Source organism: Pelophylax lessonae, assembly GCF_965119305.1.
Source record: "Pelophylax lessonae genome assembly, chromosome: 11".
Taxonomy (NCBI): Eukaryota; Metazoa; Chordata; class Amphibia; order Anura; family Ranidae; genus Pelophylax; species Pelophylax lessonae.
In genome coordinates this window covers 15,748,005-15,769,816 of record NC_138778.1, presented here as the reverse complement: position 1 = coordinate 15,769,816, position 21,812 = coordinate 15,748,005, and the positions used below count along the sequence as shown (strand labels likewise).

The 21,812-nt window shown below is 48.0% G+C and overlaps 1 protein-coding gene across 1 annotated transcript in view; it reads right to left on the bottom strand.

Annotated features, from left to right (window-relative positions):
- Positions 1–21,812, bottom strand: part of FAAP100 (FA core complex associated protein 100) — a 104,736-nt gene that overhangs the window by 6,619 nt on the left and 76,305 nt on the right. The window lies entirely within an intron of this gene.

The following is a 21,812-nucleotide window of genomic DNA, read 5'->3' as shown; positions in this document are numbered from 1 at the left end:
TAAGTGTAAATTAAGGCGAATATTACAAAAAAAAAAAAAAAGCCCATTAGATATTATGTATGAATTTAAAAAAAATAAACCATTTAAAATACTGTTAGTACAACGGCCTGAAATCTTTTTTTATATAACCCCACCCCATCCCCTCAATCCCCTGCACACTAGATACCAGATCTCCAGGCAGAGCGATTGTACACTGGAGGGCCCCAATCACACTTGTGGGAGACCCAGCTTTGTATCACAGGGGAGCCCTTGAAATGATGCTCATGTCTTTGAAATCCCCTACTAAAAATGATTGTGTATTCAAAATGTGGTACATTGGTGGTCAGTGGGAAGAATGTCCCCTACATTGGTGGTCAGTGGGAAGAATGCTCCTTACATTGGTGGTTAGCAAAAAGAATGTTCCTTGCATTGGTGGTCAGTGGGAAGAATGCCCCTTACATTGGTGGTTCGTGAAAAGAATGCCCCTTGCGTTGGTGGCCAGTGGGAAGAATGCCCCTTACGTTGGTGGCCAGTGGGAAGAATGCCCCTTACGTTGGTGGCCAGTGGGAAGAATGCCCCTTACGTTGGTGGCCAGTGGGAAGAATGCCCCTTACGTTGGTGGCCAGTAGGAAGAATGCTCCTTGCATTGGTGGTCAGTGGGAAGAATGCCCCTTACATTGGGGATCAGTAGGAAGAATGCTCCTTACATAGGTGGTCAGCGGGAAGAATGCTCCTTACATAGGTGGTCAGCGGGAAAAACTATCCTTACATTAGGTGGTCAGTGGGAAGAATGCTCCTTACATTGGAGGTCAGTGGGAAGAATGCTCCTTACATTGGAGGTCAGTGGGAAGAATGCTCCTTACATTGGTTGTCAGTGAGAAGAATGTCGTCTATACAGACAACTTAAATGATAACTGGTGTCAATGGTTACTGAGAAGCCTCACTGCTTTTATACCGCTGGCTCTACCAGGTGCAATTGGTGCCAGAACTATGGAGACACCAGTAGGTAAAACAAATGAATACACAAAAAAAAATTAATTTTTGACTTACCGTAAAATCCATTTCTCTGATGTTCTTTGACGAACACAGCTCCTGATATTCTTAACCATTGGGTTATACTGCTCCATACAGGAGTAGGACACTAGGCAAAAAAGGAATCTTGCGACACCTATGGGCAGTCCCAGGGGGTTACACCTTCTCTCTGCTATAGGTACTCAGTTTAGTTACAAGCAGTATCAGAAGAATCACAACTCGACAGAGGGGAGGGTGCTGTGTCCGTCAATGAACATCAGAGAAATGTTTTTTTACGGTCAGTCAAAAATCCCATTTTCTCAACCAAAACAACTGGAGCCCACCTGAAAAAAACAATACATCTTTGAAGAGGATCAAGTCCGCTAAACAGCAGCCTGCAAATCCTTGCAGCCAAAAGAAGCAACCACAGATGCCAACACATCCACTTATAAAACTTTGTGAAATTGCGCACCGACAACCAGGTGGCTGCCTTGCAAACCTGGGTCACTGACTACCGATGACGAAAGGCTCAGGTGGCACTAAGCGCCCGAGTAGAGAGTGCGTCTTAACAGGGAAATGAGGAACCTGACCCTTGATGGAATAGGCCTGAATCACCGTCTGTCTAATCCATCTGGAAATGGTCGCAGAGGAAGCAGACAAACCAAATAGTGAGTCTGACTTCCTGAAAGACTCCGTAGCTGCCAGGTACACCCTAATTGCCTGGACCACATCCAAGACATGCAAAGCAATTTCCTTCAGATTTTTAAGCCTGGGACACAGGTAAGGCAACACAATGTCTTCATTCAAATGAAAATCAGAGACAACCTTTGGGAGGAACAACGGACAGGGGCGAAGAACCACATTTTCTCTGTGAATGACCAGGTAAGGTGGAAAGGATAACGCCCCCAGTTCTGACACCCTGCGTGCAGAGGTAATAGCCACCAAAAAAGCCACCTTCTGAGACAGTGTAAGCAAGGAAATCTCCCAAAGATTTTCAAATGGAAGCTTCTGGAGGCCCGAAAGTAACAAATTGAGGTCCCAAGGCAGCAACCTTGAAGAAAGGTACACACCAGGGAGTGTGTGGCCAAGAGTTGTTGAAAGAAGATTGCCAAAGCCCACACCTGGCTCTTTATGGTACTCAAGGCCAATTTCTTTTCAACCCCCGTTGAAGGAAGGTCAGGATCGGGCATACAAGCCCAGCGAGGCCAGTCTGGAGCCACTAAGATGACAGGAATTCCTTCTGCCTCGATCCTGCGTAGAAGTCTTGACAGAAGATTGAGAGGAGGGAAGGCATAAATCACAAGAGGCCACCATTGTGTCTGTGGTGTCTGCCAGAGGATTCCGTGACTGAGCCACAAACCTCTGCACCTTTCTGTTGAGCCGAGACGCCAACAGATCCACCTCGGGAATGCCCCACCGGAGACACAACTAATAAACATTTCCGGATGAAGGGGCCACTCTCCTTGGTCCAACGCCTGCCGACTGAGGTAGCCTGCCTGCCAGTTTTCCACCCCTGGCCCACCTTAGAATGCTGGCTACACTTCTTGTGCCCCCCTGGTGATTGACATCAGCTACGGCCATGGCATTGTCCGACTGAATGCACACTAGGCATCCCTGAAGATGATTCGTCCAAAGGTCCAGACACAGTCTGATCACTCAGAGTTCTAAGACATTGATCGGTAGACTGGACTCTTTCAGTGTCCAGATCCCCCGAGCAAAATGTTTGCCAAGGGAGCCTCCCTAACCTGACAGGCTGGTATCCTTGGTGACCACTGTCCAATGCAAGGGGAGGAAGTATTTGGCCAGGCGAAGCTCTGGAGAATGAAGCCACCATATCAGGGACTCCTTCATTCCCCGACTCAGCCAGATCAGATTGTCCAGAGACTGTGGAGTCTTGTCCCATTTGGCCAGAATATCCCTTTGCAGGGACCTCGTATGGAACTGTGCACTGACGTTAAGAAACACTTGTTTCACAGTATAACATTGGCTTTCCCACCCTACTCTGAGAATATATGCATCCTTTGCTGTGGTCACATCAAAAGACTTCAAGATCCTAGATGACAGTAGCAGAGGGAGTCATGGGCAGTTTTGTCGCGACACGTTTCGCGGTCTCCAAATATCCCACTTTCTCAGGCTCTGTGAAACATTTTGGGGTGTCTCAGGGAGTTTCCCTACAATGTAAAAGAATATACTGTATGCCATCCTATTAGCCCTCTTCTATTGCCTCACATGTAATTGATCCTTAGGGAAGACAAAGGCTTGTCCCCAGGTAAGGCAAGGAAGACACATACACTACAGAACAGTTTATTGCATGGTGAAAGTTTGTAATATGCAGCTATATAGGAAGTAGGAGGAAGGAGGAAGTGTGGCCTGCCTATGTAAGGAGGAAGTATAGCAGTCCCCTTGTATGTTTAAATATAACTACAGGAACAAAGTTTGTGATAAGATTAAATTGTAATCAAGACACCGGATTCCCTTTAATATTTACATGGCTCAGTCGTCCCAAGACTGCTCCAAGTCGGTGGCTAGGCCTGCACACATGAATAGCCTTCAGTCACCTTGGGCATCTGTCCATCTGTGGTTTGCCGAAGTCCAGGCAGCACAAAACACAGCTGAACATTCCCTCCGCCAGTGACAATCTTCCCTCTGGGAATAATTCTCTATTGTCATTCACAGGCTGGGCTGTATTTGTTTGCCTGTAGCAGTCAATGAATGAACTTTTCCAACCTCGGCTGCTGTGGAAGTAGCCAAGTTCCAGCCTTGCGCCGACTCCAGACAACAACTTGGCATGGGATGGGAGCGGAGAGAGCGGGAGGCTGGGATCTGGGAATTCTCTCCCTGTGAATCACACCGAGCTTCAGCTTATTCTCGGACAGGGAAAGCAAAGGCTGATGGTTCCACCAATAGCAGGTCGCTCGCTTCATAAATGGAACAAAGCTTTCACTGCACATTCACCACATTCAGCTCTTGACCAAGTTAGGGAAAAAAATTGCATCGGGATCTGGTGACACATAGATGTCTGACCATCCGATCATAAACCAGAGGTCTGCACGTCTATGAAACAACGAGGCATAAGCTCCCGGTTCGGTCCAGGGTGAGCTTTGCTTGTTGGGGTATTCATCTAACGCTGGACTTTTGGGTCTTTTGTCAGCAACTGTCACATACTGTATATTGATGGTTTTTCTATCACATTTGACAGCTTTCTTATACTGCTGTCAGTGGTTGTGAACCTCTTGCTGCCTGTGTAACACAAACGTGTGGCGGCAAAAGGGTTGACTTTAACGCTCATCGCACACATGTGTCACTGAGGGGGCCGATGTTTCTGTGCTGGGAGTGTGCTCTGAGAAAGACAGCTCTTGGTCCCCGTTCATGATCGGTAGCCAACGGGACTGGCTCTCGACCATGTGACAGTCAATCACAGTAATCTCATCTATGGCTCATCCTTCCCGCCACCCCCGGCATTCCTGTTGTTTCAAAGAGGCGTCAGGGTGGGCGGGAAAAGGTTAAGAAAGCACCAGGTGCCTGCATTTTTGTTTTTTTTCTGCAGGGTCCCTCTGACATCCATACCAGGCCCTCATCAATGAAAAGTGTCTGGTGTGTGTTTTAGGGGAACCCCACACTTTTCTTTTTTTTAGGGCCCCCCATTAACATACGTATAAGGCACTCATCCCAGATAAGAGCCAGGTATGTATTTTTAGGGGGAATCCCATGCTGTGTTTTTTGTTTGGTAACCTCCATTATCACCTATACCAGACCTTCATCAAGGAAAACTGCCTGCAGGCATTTTAGTGGGAACCCCACACTTTTCTTTTTTTAGGGCGCCCCATGAACATCTATAGCAGGCCCTCATCACAGGTAAAGGCCAGGTATGTATTTTTAGGGGGAATCTAATGCTGTGTTTTTTGTGGGAACCTTCATTATCACCTATATCTGACCTTCATCAAGGAAAACTACCTGTAAGCATTTAATGGGAACCCCACACTTTTCTTTTTTTAGGGCCCCCCCATTAACACATATACCCGGCCCTCATCACAGATAAGAGCCAGGTATGTATTTTTAGGGGGAATCCCATGCTGTGTTTTTTGTTTGGTAACCTCCATTATCCCCTATACCAGACCTTCATCAAGGAAAACTGCCTGCAGGCATTTTAGTGGGAACCCCACACTTTTCTTTTTTTAGGGCGCCCCATGAACATCTATAGCAGGCCCTCATCACAGGTAAAGGCCAAATATGTATTTTTAGGGGGAATCTCATGCTGTGTTTTTTTGTGTGGGAACCTTCATTATCACCTATATCTGACCTTCATCAAGGAAAACTACCTGTAGGCATTTAATGGGAACCCCACACTTTTCTTTTTTTAGGGCCCCCCATTAACATATACCAGGCCCTCGTCCCAGATAAGGGCCAGGTATGTATTTTTAGGGGGAATCCCATGCTGTGTTTTTTGTTTGGTAACCTCCATTATCACCTTTACCAGACCTTCATCAAGGAAAACTGCCTGCAGGCATTTTAGTGGGAACCCCACACTTTTCTTTTTTTAGGGCGCCCCATGAACATCTATAGCAGGCCCTCGTCACAGGTATGTATTTTTAGGGGGAATCCCATGCTGTGTTTTTTTTGTGTGGGAACCTTCATTATCACCTATATCTGACCTTCATCAAGGAAAACTGGCTGGCAAGTATTTTAGGGGGAACCGCATACTTTTTTTTTGTAGGGCCAGCCCATTAACATCCATACGGTGCCCTCATCTAAGATAAGGGTCAGGTGTGTATTTTTTTTTTTTTAGGAGGGAAATCCCATGCTGTGTTTTTTGTGTGGGAACCTCCATTATCACCTATACCAGACCTTCATCAAGGAAAACCGCCTGGCTGGGATTTTTTAGAAGGAACCCCATGCTTTTTTTTGTAGGGTCCCCTAAGAACATCTATACAAGTCCTTCATCAAGGATAAGGGCCAAGTATGCATTCTTATGGGGAACCTCCCACTGTTTTTTGCATGGGGTCCCCCATTGCTATCCATACTGGACCCTCATCAAGGATAAGGGCCAGGTATGTATTCTTATGGGGAATCTCCCACTGTTTTTTGCATGGGGCCCTCATTGCCATCCATACCAGACCCTCATCAAGGAAAACTTCCTGGCAGATGTTTTAGGGGCACCCCATGCTGTTTTTTTGTAGGTCCCCTATTAACATCTATACCAGTCCTTCATTACGGATAAGGGTCAGGTATGTATTTTTAGGGGGAATCCCCCATACCATGTCCTCATTGATGAGAAGGTATGTGTTTTTTTTTCCCTTTGCAACTGGCAACTATAAAGGCTGTGTATATCATACAGATGCAGTAATTCACAGGCTGGGTCAGGGCATCCCTCAGGCATGTTATGTAAAGGAATTTTACAATTTCAATGATGGCCTTTGAGCATTATTAAAATCTCTACTCCTGTGAAACAAAATGTTTCACCAATGTTTTTGGTACATGTCTGCTAACACAGTACCTAGCCCCTCAACCCCCCCCCCCCCCATGCCATTTGTTTGACAATCCCTTTCTATATTAGCTTAGAAAATGCTCATTCCTGTTTTTTAACATTCAACTCCCATTGACTTCAATGGAGTCTGGATTTGGCCCCTGAACTTTACTCATGTTCTGTAAATCTGCCTCAAAACGAAGCCGTGTATGATTATCCCATCCCTGGATACAACCAAATCCTATGACTTTCTGTTCTGCCCCCTGTCAAAGCCTCATTCCCCATACCGGGATATCAGCAGGGTGACAATGCACATTTGTTGTCCAGTTCTGATTATACAAGGAAGGCGTAAAACTGTCATTGTGCGTCTGTAACAGAGCAGGAAGGAGTTAACTTCTGAAGGAAGGAAGCCGAACTGCACTACATGTTGCTGAGAAACTCGCATTAAAATACTATTTATAAAATGTGGAAGTGATCCCATCTGAACACAAAGAAATATTCAGAATATATCCCCAGACACAGCAGATATAATGACTGCGACTAGAACGCCAAATATTGCTCTGAGCGCCGCACACAATAGACGCACTCACCAACGAACGTCCCCACACCTCTTATAAATAACGTGAGAGAATTTGGGTGGACATAACCTTCCAGAATGCGGGAGGAAACCCACAAAGTGCAGAAAGAACTGAAACCACAGCTCCAGCGCTGCAAGTAAACACTGCTGAAGACCTCAACAATTTTACGGTTTAAAGCGGACCTCTCAATAAGACTCGGTTCACACCTACAGGTGTGACTGAGCGGATGCACTTCTTCAGTGCGTTCCCATGCGTTATATGTAGTGCAACCCGTTCATTGCAGTAGACTGCCATGTTCATGGGAAATGCAGAAACTAAGTCCTCAACTCTTATCTAAAACCATGCTGCGTTGCTGCGGCACCATGGGTTTAGGCAGGTAAAAATACACACCTTAGCAGATGCATTAAGAATTAATGGCACTGTTGTGTGTCTGCTAAAGAGCAACGCGTTTCTGTGTGTTGGGAAAGTGTGTGGTTTTGCACACATACCCAACATGTAAAAGGTGTGAACCTGGCCTAAAATGTACAATGAATTTCCCATGGGCGCTGTACCAATTCACACTATTATGAATCTTTTACCTGCCAGGAATGAAAGACTGCGACCTTCAGCTCTGTCTCATGGCCCAATCCTTCATAACACGGTCTGTACTCCTGCTGTGCCCATTAGGAGGGATTCCCACCATCCCTGTGCTGAGTTCCTGGGTCTGTACCCCTGCTGTGCCCATTAGGAGGGATTCCCACCATCCCTGTGCTGAGTTCCTGGGGCTGTACACCAGCTGTGCCCATTATGAGGGGTTCCCACCATCCCTGTGCTGAGTTCCTGGGGCTGTACACCTGATGTGCCCATTATGAGGGGTTCCCACCATCCCTGTGCTGAGTTCCTGGGGCTGTACCCCTGATGTGCCCATTATGAGGGGTTCCCCCACCATCCCCGTGCTGAGTTCCCGAGTCTGTACACCTGATGTGCCCATTATGAGGGGCTCCCACCATCCCTGTGCTGAGTTCCCGGGTCTGTACACCTGCTGTGCCCATTTAGAGGGGTTCCAACCATCCCTGTGCTGAGTTACCGGGTATGTACACCTGCTCTGCCCATTACGAGGGGCTCCCACCATTCCTGTGCTGTGTTCCCAGGTCTGTACACCTTCTGTGCCCATTATGAGGGGTTCCCACCATCCCTGTGCTGAGTTCCTGGGGCTGTACCCCTGATGTGCCCATTATGAGGGGTTCCCCCACCATCCCCGTGCTGAGTTCCTGAGTCTGTACACCTGATGTGCCCGTTATGAGGGGTTCCCACTATCCCTGTGCTGAGTTCCCGGGTCTGTACACCTGCTGTACCCATTATGAGGTGTTCTCACCGTCCCTGTGCTGAGTTCCCGGGTCTGTACACCTGCTGTGCCCATTATGAGGGGTTCCCACCATCCCTGTACTGAGTTCCCAGGTCTGTACACCTTCTGTGCCCATTATGAGGGGTTCCCACCATCCCTGTACTGAGTTCCCAGGTCTGTACACCTTCTGTGCCCATTATAAGGGGTTCCCATCATCCCTGATCATGGTAAATGTATCAAGAGGAGCTTGGGTCACCCGACACTCCCACATGGACAGGAACAGAGTCGGGAATCATGGGAAATCTCAGTTGGATCATCCAGGACATATAAGGATTCAGAGGGTTAGCAGCGGACAATACACTACAGACGCCATGCTAGTTGCAGGTCTGAGAGGCTACCGCAGAAGCGCGCCCTGCCCCTGAACCAGCATGGCTCCCAGGGAGCCCCTTAAAGTCTGCTGTAGGAGCCCCATCTGACGCGCTCCCTGTACTGTCACCAGGGGTTAATATTTCCTGTGGAGTCAGAGCAGTGGCGTTGCACAATCGGTGGTGAGGCAAGCTGCTCTCTCTACGTCCCTTCACCCTCATTTCTCTTTTTGCACAATGGCCGGGGGGGAGGTGGGGAGGGTCAGTGCTGATGATGGACCCGAGCTCGCCGTTACCATATGTGGGGAGATTATCGCCCGCAGCCTCGGCCCTCCCACAGCAAACAATCCTTCCTAAATTGGAAGTCCTTGAATAGCCACTGAGATACTTTGTAGCAGAATTGTTTTTTTTTTCCTTCTTTTTGGCTTCTGTGTTGGAATCTCTGTGAGCGGAGTGAAGTTAAACCTCCCCCTTCCAGTGTTGGGGAATGTGACCCCTTTACTGCCTACGCTACAGTCTTATTCACTGTGGGGGGGGGGGGGTTCTCATATCACACTTCACCCCACCTTTCCCCCTTCCACCATGACCTTTGACCCGTCAGCTCACACTAAAAGTTCATCAATTCTTTTTATCTCCCTCCTCTGGTGATTGGGGGGGGCGATTATAGCAATCGCCGCCGATCATGAACGCAGATATCGCTGTACGAGCGTGATGGGGTATCTCCGCTGACCAGCAATCCAGGATTCTATCCATTTGTTTGAAACAGGCCAAGCACATTAGGTTTGGTTATGTACACTACACATCCTATAGTCCCAAAGCCTATAATCAATTGTCCATAGTCCCTAATCCATCACCTATAATCCATAGTCCATGTTCTATAGTCCCAAAGCCTATAATCCATTGTCCATAGACCCTAGTCAAGAGCACCTAGTCCATAATCTATAACCCATAGTCCATTTTCTATATTTTATAGCCCCAAAGCCTATAATCCATAGTCCCTAGTCAATAGTACCCAATCCATCACCTATAATCCATAGTCCATATTCTATAGTCTTAATGCCTATAATCCGTTGTGCACAGTCCCTAGTCAATAGTACCTAGTCCATCACATATAGTCCATATTCTATGCTGCCAAAGCCTATAATCCAATGTCCATAGTCCCTAGTCAACAGTACCTAGTCCATCACCTATAATCCATATTCTATAGTCCCAAAGCCTATAATCCGTTGTGCACAGTCCCTAGTCAAAAGTACCTAGTCCATCACCTATAAACCATAGTCCATATTCTATAGCCCCAAAGCCTATAATCCGTTGTCCATAGTCCCTAGTCAATAGTACCTAGTCCATAATCTATAACCCATAGTCCATTTTCTATATTCTATAGTCCCAAAGCCTATAATCCATTGTCCATAGTCTCTAGTCAATAGTACCTAGTCCATCATCTATAATCCATAGTCCATATTCTATAGTCCCAAAGCCTATAATTTGTTGTCCATAGTCCCTAATCAATAGTACCTTGTCAATAATGTATAACCCATAGTCCATTTTCTATATTCTATAGTCCCAAAGCCTATAATCCATTGTCCATAGACCCTAGTCAATAGTACCTAGTCCATCACCATATAAACCATAGTCCATATTCTATAGTCCCAAAGCCTATAATCCATTGTCCATAGTCCCTAGTCAATAGTACCTAGTCCATCGTCTATAACCCATAGTCCCAAAGCCTATAATCCATAGTCCGTATTCTATAGTCTTAGAGTACCTAGTCCATAATCTATAGTACCCTTGCAATGGAGCCCCTCCCCCTGTCCCCAATACACTTCAAGGGTTATTTTCTCCTTCAGTCTTCACCCTAGGTTGACACATCCGCGTTTTGTGCGGGCCGCCCTTGCGCGGGCACGGCAGCCAATTTAAATAAATAGGTTGCTATGCCTGCGTTTCCGCCAAAAAAAAAAGTGGTGCATGCACCTCTTCAAAAAAGCGGGTCGCAGGGACCATGCAATTTCTGAAAACGCCCTGCGTTTTGAATGGCAGTACCACACATCTTTTAGTAGCAGCGCGATTTGGATGCGGGAACAGATGCGATTCCTGCAGCCACCCGCAGAGCTGTGAACTATAGCCTTAATCCTCAGGTCCCTCTAGGGGTGCACGCGGTACTGCCACGCGCCTGCCTGGGGTCACATTCCAATCCCCGTAAATGGCAGTTTTGCTGGACAGCTTGGCCTGGTAAAGGAAGAAGATTTCATCGGAGTTCCACCCACAACGCAAAAACGTTCAGTTAGGTTCACTTATAATATGGAATTGATGTAGGATGGTGGTGGGAAGATCAGATTGTATGGAGCAGTGATAGACACGAATGGTCATTGTGTCCTGTGAAGATCTATAGCAGACAAATCTCTGTGTCACACCAAAGTGTATGAGCCATGTATGGTGCCCATTACACCCGGGCTGTGCCAATTCTGCCAACTTTGGTGACATCACAGGTCACGTGACACTGGCTGTTCCAGCTTCTTGACCTCCGACCTTCCAGTCCCATGTCACCCCCTCATGTCCTTTAAGGAATCAGATGTTTCAGACTTCCTCGCCTTAATGACCATCACAAAGCGTGAAATAGTGAAGAGGTCAGAGGGTCTCCTTATGGCGGAATGTGATCACCAGACTTCCACCACACCAGGAAACAAACATCAGACGCAGAGATAATCAGTGTACATATGGAGGATCAATTGTTGTTGGGATTTGCACCAACAAAGTATCCAAAGCCAAAACATTTCTTTTAGTTCTGTACAGAGTTGAGAAGGGCAAAAACTCTCTGTCCCATTGGGCAGATTTCCTGGTACTTCCTGTCCCATGGCCAAAACAGGAAGTGAGAAGAAATCCCTGCAAATTGTGGCAAGATCTCTTGACAGTTGTCAGTGCATTAAATGTTTAACTCTCTGTTCCTTTTCTGGTGACAACTGAATATTTCAATTTTCCATCCCATTAACAGTGGTCACCAGGACAGGGAGAGCCCCTCCGCCTGCAGACCGTGCCATCACCCAGCCTCCTGCCTGCAGGCCATGCCACCACCCAGTCCTCTTCCTGTAAATTGTAACGACTCAGTCCCCGCCTGCAGGCCATGCAACCACCCAACCCCCTGCCTGCAGGCCGTGCCATCAACCAGCCCCCTGCCTGCAGGCCATGCCATCAACCAGCCCCCTGCCTGCAGGCCGTGCCATCAACCAGCCCCCTGCCTGCAGGCCGTGCCATCAACCAGCCCCCTGCCTGCAGGCCGTGCCATCAACCAGCCCCCTGCCTGCAGGCCATGCCAACAACCAGCCCCCTGCCTGCAGGCCGTGCAACCACCAACTAGTCCCCTGCCTGCATACCATACCACCAACCAGCCCCTCCCACCTGCAGACCGTGCAACCACCCAGCTCCCTGCCTAAAGACAATGCCACCACCCAGCCCTCTGTCTGTAGCCAACCAATCTTCTGCCTGCACACAGTGCCACTACCCAGGATACCCCCCCCCCCCCAAACACAGTGCCACCAACCAGCCTGCAGACCGTGCCACCAACCAATCCCTTGCCTACAGACTGTGCCACTAACCAACCTCCTGCCTGCAGACCATGCCACCATCCAGCCCCCTGCCTGCACACAGTACCACCACCGAGCCCCCTACCAGCACACAGTGCAACCACCCAGCCCCCTGCCTGCAGACCGTGTCACCAACAAATCTCCTACCTGCAGACAGAGCAACAAGCCAGCCCCATCTGCCGGCTGTGTCACCAACCAGCCCCCTGCCTGCAAACAGTGAAACCACCCCACCTTCATGCCCGAGGCCCGTACCACCACCCAGCCTGCAGAATGTGCCGCTGTCTAACCTTTGGGCCTGCAGACTATTCTACAGCTCAGCTTCCTTCCTGCAGACTGGGCCACTGTCCTGCCTTGTACCACCAGACTTTGCCACCGCCCCAGCCAAATGCCTGTAAATTGTTTCACAATGTAGCCCCCTGCCACCCCTTGCTTACATGCCTGTAGACTATGCCAAGGACCAGATTCTTGCCTGCAGGTTTGGCCACTGTCCTGGCACACGCAGCCAGCAAACATCATTGCACTTTTGGCACCCAGTGAGAACTCTCCTCTTCAAACCCTGTGCACAGCAAGCCCACCCCCCTGGCAGCCTAACTAAAAAACTTTTTATCAAACTTCAGTGATAGCACCGAGCAGACTGAACAGTTTGTTGTGATCTGGGGACATTCAGAATAAACCAAAAGGTTGTCTATGCTTCCATTTCTCTGTACTCTCTACAGATCTTCTTAGCTCAGGCTGGTTCGGGGGGGCTGAGCATCTTATTCTGGAACTTGTGGTGCCTGGGGACGCAGACGGCCCGGCCTACATTCTTGCTGCTCACTCTGCAGATGTGGTTTGTTTTCTCCTGCTTTACATTAAACAAGCAGGAAGCAGCATTACATAGACATCCACCATCCGTTCTTCCTTTTAAGGACATTTCTAGACCTACCAATGTCAGAGGGGGGCCTGGCGGGCCGGGTGACCCCGAGGACAAACAAAACGGACAATGGGCTCAGCAGGGGAGCTCACACTCATTTACCCTGAGCCTGTTTACACAGCAAAATGCTGGGACCCCAAATGTATTTGCATAGAGTGTGTTTGTATGTTGTTCTGTTTGTGCCGGGAGGATTTCCTCCTCTGACAGCAACAAGCCAATACTAGGCAGGAAACACTGGGAGCATGCTGAGAGAGATCTCCCCATCTATGTAAAGATCTCTGGGTGCTTCTACGGCCTTCGCTGATCTGGGCCATAAGGGGCTGAGCTCGGAATCCCCGGAACACGCTGCCTGCTTTTCATTTGCTCCAAGTAAAAGCCAATTTAATTAATAAAAATTAATCAAAATGATAAAAATTATGTAAGATGACTGGACTGGCTGGGACATGTAGTTCCCTCCCCATTATATGGGGTATGAGGAGCCGCTGATACACGTGCAGGAAAATCGTTCACTGAAGATGAACTCCAGGCTGATATAAAAGATACAAATTATAGCAGGCCTATAAATCATTAAACAATGTTTTAAATACAAGCATTGCAAGTCCCTGAATGGGATCTGGTATTAGTCCCTGAATGGGATCTGGTATTAGACCCTGTACAGCAGGGCTGGAGTGTGAGAGGAGGAACCAGTCAGTTCATGTGCTAATAAGAGGCCTGCTGATAGGAGGAGAGAGCAGAGTGACCGAGAGATGAGCTCATCACTGTGCTGCTTCTCGTTTCACTGTCCAGTCACAGGCTGGGGGTGGCCTGCGCCCAGAGGAAGAGGGTTGAACGGTGCTGGCCATCACACGGAGGACATCCAGTGGCAGAAATAAAGTACTGCAGGGGAAATCTCTGCATTGAAGGTGAGTATTGCAGCAAAAGTCGGTCTTGTGTCTTCATTTGTATCCTGTCATTTTTTGCTGGAGTTCTGCTTTAAAGGTGAACATTTGCTTTGCCCATTCACTTTCATGACCCCCCCCCCCCCCCCCCCAATCTGATGGCACTCTCTATCATCCTAAAAATGTACGATTCTAAAGAGATACCAAGAGATACAAACAGGAATCTATTGTTCTGTATAAAATGTATCCATTTTATTTTGTGTTTTGCTGATATTCTGCTTTAAGAGCCAGTTCACACCATAGAAACAAAGTCCGGATGCGTTCCAAATATACGTTTCTGCATGCGCATTTTTTGATGTGTTTTTGATGCAGTCCAGTGCATTACCCCCCCCACCCTCTTTTTTCTTAACCTTAAAGGAGTTGTAAGGTCTCAGGGTTTTTCACCTTAATGCATTCTGTTCATTAAGGTGAAAAACCTTTGGTGCTGCAGCTGCCCCCCAGACCCCCCCTTATTCTTACCTGAACCCGATCGTTCCAGTGATGAGTATGAGCCCAACGGGTCCTCATTAGATAGATTGATAGCAGTGGGAGCCATTGGCTCCCCGTTGCCGTCAATCAAATCCAGTGACACGGGAGTCGGGGTCGGGCTCGAGTCCTGCTGTCTGTGTCAATGGACGCAGCAGCGGGACTCGTGAGCGCACCCACACAGTTGCCCCCTAGAAGGCGGCTCTCCGTGGGGGCACCCGAGGAGGAGGAGCCAGAAGCAACGCCGGGGCACCCCAGAAGAGGAGGATCGGGGCTTTTCTGTGCAAAACCCTTGCGCAGAGCAGGTAAGTATAACAATCACTTTAACCCACTTCTGGACCGGAAAGATTTGCCCCCTTAATGACCAGGCCATATATTGCAATTCTGAGTTATTTTAACGGACAATTGCGTGGTCGTGCGACGCTGTACCCAAATAAAATTGATGTGCTTTTTTCTCCATAAATAGAGCTTTCTTTTAGTGGTATTTAATCACCTGTGTAATTTTTATTTTTTGCGCTACAAAACAAAAAAAAAAATTATATTTTATATATATATATATATATATATATATATATATATATATATATATATATATATATATATATATATATATATATATATATATATATATATTTTTTTTTTTTATTTATATATATATATATTTTTTTCACATTCTGCTATATAACATTCCAAAAAAACCAAATTAAAAATTAAATTTTTTTATCCTTTTAAGTCAATTTGTATTCTACTACATATTTTTTGGGAAAGAAAATCCTAATAAGTGTATTTTGATTGGTTTGCACAAAAGTTAACGCACCTACGAACTAGGGGAAAGATTTATATAATTTTTTAATCATTTTTTTTTTTTTTTTTACTAGCAATGGCGGCGATCTGCGATTTTTAGCGGGACTGCGACATTGCGGCGGACAGATCGGACCCCTAATTGACATTTTTGACATTTTGGGGGGACCAGTGACATTACTGCAGTAATCAGTGCTAAACATATGCACTGTTACTGTAAAATGACACTGGCAGGGAAGGGGTTAACCTAGGGGTGATCAAAGAGTTAATTGTGAGCCTAGGGGAGTGTTTTCTAACTGTGGGGGGAGGGACTTGTGAAATGAACACAGAGACCTGTGATCCTATATAGGAGGATCACAGGATCTCTGTGATAATTTCAGAGAGAAGAACGGTCAGCTGTGTTTACAACGGCTGCCTGTTCTCTCCCAGTGAGGGGCGATCGTGGGTGCCCGGCGGCAAATCGCCGCCGCCGGCCCAGTGGATCGGCATCCCCGCTGTCTAGTGGGGGGGCGGGAGCACGCCGCCACCGGCGTGCACTCGCCCCCAGCACCCTGCCCACGACCGACCGTAGAGCAGGAGAGCCAGCATACCGCAGTAAAAGTGCAGCGGGTGGTCGGGAAGCAGTTAAATAAGGACATGTGCTTTTCAGTGCATTTTACAGCATTTCAGTACAATCCAGTGCAGGAAAAATGCAGCATGTTCTACTTTTTTTTTCTGGAACTGGAATGCACTGGTGTGAACTTTGCCATTGGAAACCATATAACCCACTATCCATGCATTTTTAATGCAGAGAAAATATATGCACTGGACTGCATGTGATGTGAACCGACCATAAAAGTGAACTTTTGCTTTGCCCATTTACTTTCATATCCCCCTCCCCCGTCACCACCCCTTCCCAGCATACAAATTCCTCTTTCCTTCATTGTTGTGTAAAATTGGTAAACCGTGCAGGCCGGTATTTCCAGAAACACGGCTGCTCATTGGATGGCAATGTCTGTCATCCTGAAAATGTACAATGCTTAATGACAGATACAATGTATCCTTCCCAGAGAGATGATCTCATTACTGCGCTGCTTCTTCTCCTTTCACTGCCCATTCACAGGCTGGGGGGTGTGTCCAGGATGACCTGGGCTCAGGGGAAGTGGGGGTTATTAGATTGAGGACATCTAGTGGCAGGGAAAAAAAAAAAAGAACTTGCAGTAAAAGTTCTTTAAAAGTAGTGTCGGAACTACATTTTTCAAATCAGTGTGGCAGCGCAAAGTCGTCATTGCACCGATATGAACCGTTCCATTGCAGACAATAGGGTGGCAAATGGGTGGCACAGTGGTGTAGTGGTTAGCACATTCACCTAGCAGCAAGAGGGTCGCTGGTTCGAATCCCAACCACGACACTACCTGCCTGGAGTTTGCATGTTCTCCCTGTGCCTGCGTGGGTTTCCTCCGGGCACTCCGGTTTCCTCCCACACCTCCAAAGTCATGCTGATAGGTTAATTGGATCCTCTATAAAATTGGCCCTACTGTGTATGAATGTGAGTTAGGGACCTTAGATTGTAAGCTCCTTGAGGGCAGGGACCAGTGGTGTATTTTGGTTTTGTGATGCCCTAGGCAAGACTAAAATTGTACGCCCCCTCCTCCTATGTAAATTTGCCCCAATCCTTTTTTTTTAACGGATGTGACTCCCTCCAAAATTGAAGGACTGCAAGTCCCAGCATGAACCCCTGAGATCTCACGAGAGGGGGGTGAAAGGGATATGAGAGAGAGAGAGAGAGAGAGAGAGAGAGGGTGAGAGAGAGAGAGAGAGAGAGAGAGAGAGAGAGGGGGGGATGTGAGAGAGAGAGAGAGAGAGAGAGAGGGGGGGGATGTGAGAGAGAGAGAGAGAGGATGAGAGAGAGAGAGGGGGGGATGTGAGAGAGAGAGAGAGAGAGAGAGGGGGGGGGATGTGAGAGAGAGAGAGAGAGAGAGAGAGAGGGTGAGAGAGAGAGAGAGAGAGAGAGAGAGGATGAGAGAGAGAGAGAGAGAGAGAGAGAGAGAGAGAGAGGGGGGGGTGAGAGAGAGAGAGAGAGAGAGAGAGAGAGAGAGGAGAGCGAGGGGGGATGAGAGAGAGAGAGAGAGAGAGAGAGAGAGAGAGAGAGAGAGAGAGGGGGGGGATGAGAGAGAGAGAAAGAGAGAGGTGAGAGAGAGGCAGCTCTAGCAACCAGTGGCCAAAAGAGTCTCAGGTGGAGGGGGGGCGCCTTTTTTGATCCCCCCCCCCCTGCAAAAGTGCCGCCTAGGCCTGGGCCTTGTTGGCCTAGGCCAAAATACAGCACTGGCAGGACTGATGTGAATGTGTAATGTATATGTAAAGCGCTGCGTAAATTGACTGCCCTCGGTAACGCTCACATGTGACGTTGAGCCTCCATGGTTGAAAAAAACTGAAATCCAATGAATGAAAGGTTCAGGGCAGAGCCAGTCAGGCTGGGGGGGGGGGGGGGGGGGAGGATAGATGATGCTGGACGTCCTCAGGCCAGGAAAAGAGAAGGGCTCCGACTTGCTGCAGCTTCTAATGCACACTGTGAGAAGCTCACAGTGTGCAGTGAAATCAGAAGAAGTCATTTCAGTCCAGGAGAGGCGCCGGTACAACTGTCCAAGACTGAAGGGGAGGATTTCAGTATCCTGCGCTCTCCATCCTCGGCTATGGCTGGAATCTCTCCCTCATCACTGCAGGGATCTCCGGGGGCCGCTCTCTGCACAGAGAACAAAACACAGACAATGGAGTTTCGCCTACAGAATTCCATTGACATGACCGCTCTGCTCCTGTGCCAGGTACGGCTCTCCTCCTGCTGACCCGCGTCCGCCACGCAGCGCTGCAACACTCAGCACCGGTGCAGTGCCAGGGAGAAACTGGAGAATTCCAGGCCCTGTCCAGCTCTGCGCTGGTGGATGATTGCCTGCGAATCTTTCCTGTTAGTGGACACACACCCAAAACTTCCCGAGATGAGCGGCCTGGTATTTAGCGGGATGTACAGCGAACGCCAGGGGGAGGGGAAACCCCATTACTAAAATCTCATATATACTTTATTACACTATATTGTCAAAAGTATTGGGACACCTGCCTTTACACACACATGAACTTTAATGGCATCCCAGTCTTATTCCGTAGGGTTCAATATTGAGTTGGCCCACCCTTTGCAGCTATAACAGTTTCAATTCTTCTAGGAAGGCTGTCCACAAGGTTTAGGAGTGTGTCTATGGGAATGTTTCACCATTCATCCAAAAGCGCATTTATGAGGTCAGACACTGATGTTGGATGAGAAGGCCTGGCTCCCAGTCTCCGCTCTATTTCATCCCAAAAGGTGTTCTATCAGGTTGAGGTCAGGATTCAGTGCAGGCCAGTCAAGTTCCTCCACCCCAAACTCGCTCATCCATCCATGCCTTGCTTTGTGCACTGGTCCAAATCATTTGGTGGAGGGGGGGATTATGGCATGGAGTTGTTTTTCAGGGGTTGGGCTAGGCCCCAATCAGTGCCGCAAAGTCAGCGTCGCACTGATTGGGACAGTGCCGTTTCCAGCAATAGGCTGTGATTTGACATGTGTGAACGGGGGCTAAAAATGAACTCTGAGCTGATATAAAAGACCCATGTGAACACAGCGCTGAATGTGACCCGGTATCAGTCCCTGTACAGCAAGGCTGGAATGTGAGAGGAAGAAGGAGCCAATCAGTTCATGTGCTGACGAGAAGCATGTTGATTGGAGGAGAGGGTGGTAGAGTGACAGAGAGATTAGCCTATCAGTGTGCGGCTTTTCCTTTCACCGTCAAGTCACAGGCTAGCGTGACCTGGACTCAGAGGAAGTGGGTTGAATGATGCTGGCCATCACACTGAGGACATCCAGTGGCAGAAAAAAGTACTGCAGAAGAAATCTCTGCATTGAAGGTGAATTTTGCAGCAAAAGCTGGGTTTTCTGTTAATAGGCTCTTCATTTGTATCCTATCGTTTTTTGCTGGAGTTCTGCTTTAAAGGTGAACATTTGCTTTGCCCATTCACTTTTATGCCCCCCCCCCCCCCCCAATCTGATGGCACTCTCCGTCATCCTAAAAATGTACAATTCTAAAGAGATACAATGTATCCTTCCTTTTGTGAATATAAAACAAGAATCTTTTGTTCTGTATGTGAGGTTTAGGCTACGTTCACATGTGGGCGTAGCGGACCGCGGCAGAATCACCGCGATTCTGCTAGCGATCCGGAAATCATTGCAAAACGCGGGACGCCTGTGCGTTGCCGTTGATTTGCAATGGCACCCCAAACGCTGGGCGATGTTGTCGCAATTTCCGCCTGCTGAATCGCGGTAACATCGCGCAAACAAAATCGCGGGTCGCATGACGCCCAAAAAAGGTACAGGAGCTTCTTTGGGGAGTCATGCGACCTGCGATTTTGTTTGCGCGATGTTACCGCGATTCGGCAGGCGGAAATCGCGGCAACACCGCACAGCGTTTGGGGTGCCATTGCAAAACCCCGAAAAAAAAAACAGAATAGGGAATTTGTAGAGAATACAGATAAGTAACCGGGGGAGGGGGGAATGTGTATGAAGAACACTCGTCACCACATTCCCCTCCATCTGTCTTCTGTTGTTCTGGACAGTCGGCCTCGGGGGGGTCATTGAGGAATGATTTGCCTGACCCCACCCAGAATCCTGCAGGGAGGATTTTTTCATATTTTGTTATGAAAGAGATTTGCTCCATTTTATTCATGCAGTGTTTTGATTTTGTTTTTTTGGGTGGCGGTGGTATATTGTGAAATGGTACCTTTTGGCCCATATAAATCACAACTGCTGATATCTAATGCCAGTCATGAACATCGGTCATTTTATTGTTTTTACAAAAAATAGTTTTCATCTTCTGATCTCCTGCAGCCACTTCCTGCCTCCTATAGTCCAGTAATGGCGGCGGCGGCGGCACGGTGTTCCTCAGGGCGGGGTTTCCTGATGGTGACAACAGTGGATCGTTTCTGTGTAAGGTGTGAAAATGGTAACTTGTAGTCTCTATTGGAAGCCCATAGGATATTGTGACAACGCAGGTACACAATTGGGAGACCAGGACGAAGCGTTGGCAGGAAGTGCCTGAAAAAAGCATCTTCATGGCAGGATCGCCAAGGATTATTTTAACCGGTTGCCGACCGCCGAAAGGACATATACTGCGGCGGTCAGCCCCGGCCAGGCTGGGTACCTCACTTGCTTGTTAGCCAATAGCGGGCGAGCGCGCGCCTGCCCGCCCCGTTCCCTAGGAAGTCCGTGCGTGTGACCGGCGGACCCGATGTCCGCCGGTCACTCGGCGATCGTCGGTGGAGAGGGAGAAAGGCAGGCGGCTAATGTAAACAAAGCCGCCTGTCATTCTCCCCTGTGTAGGAATAGTGATCATACGGTTCTACTATGTAGGACCGTTGATCACTGTTCCTACACCAGTAGCCATGTCCAATCACAGTTAGAAGCACGCCCCTAGGGACACACTTAACCCCTCCTTCCCCAATGAAGTTAACCCCTTCCCTGCCAGTGTCATTTTACAGTAACAATGCATATGTTTAACACTGATTACTGCAGTAATGTCACTGGTAACCCCAAAAGTGTCAAAAATGTCAGTCAAGGGTCCGATCTATCCGCCGCAATGTCGCAGTACCGCAAAAAAAAAAAAAAAATCGCAGATCCCCGCCATTACACGTTAAAAATAAAACACCAAAAATGACAAAAAATCTTTCCCTTAGTTAGTAAACGCAATAACTTTTGCGCAAACCAATCAAAATACGCTTTTTGCGATTTTTTGCGATGCTCTGCTGGCTTTGTTGCAAAATATACTGATTGCTGGTGCAATGCTCTGCAGGCTTCAATGCAACACACACCGGTCAGGGCTGCAAAGCTCTGCAGCCTTCAATGCAATTACTGTGGTTGCAAAGTTCTGCAGACTTCAATGCAATGACTGTGGTTGCAAAGCTTTACAATCTTCAAGGCAAAATGCACTGATTGCGGTTGCGATGCTCTGCAGCCTTCAATGCAATGTCTGTGGTTGCAAAGCTCTGCAGACTTCAATGCAATGACTGTGGTTGCGATTCCATGCAGCCTTCAATGCAATGACGGTGGTTGCAAAGCTCTGCAATCTTCAAGGCAAAATGCACTGATTGTGGTTGAGATGCTCTGCAGCCTTCAATGCAATGACTGTGGTTGCAAAGCTCCGTAGACTTCAATGCATTGACTGTGGTTGTAAAGCTCTGCAGAATTCAATGCAATTAGTGTGGTTGCAAAGCTCTGCAATCTTCAAGCCAAAATGCACTGATTGTGGTTGCAATGCTCTGCAGCCTTCAATACAATGACTGTGGTTGCAAAGCTCAGCAGACTTCAATGCAATGACTGTGGTTGCAAAGCTCTGCAGGCTT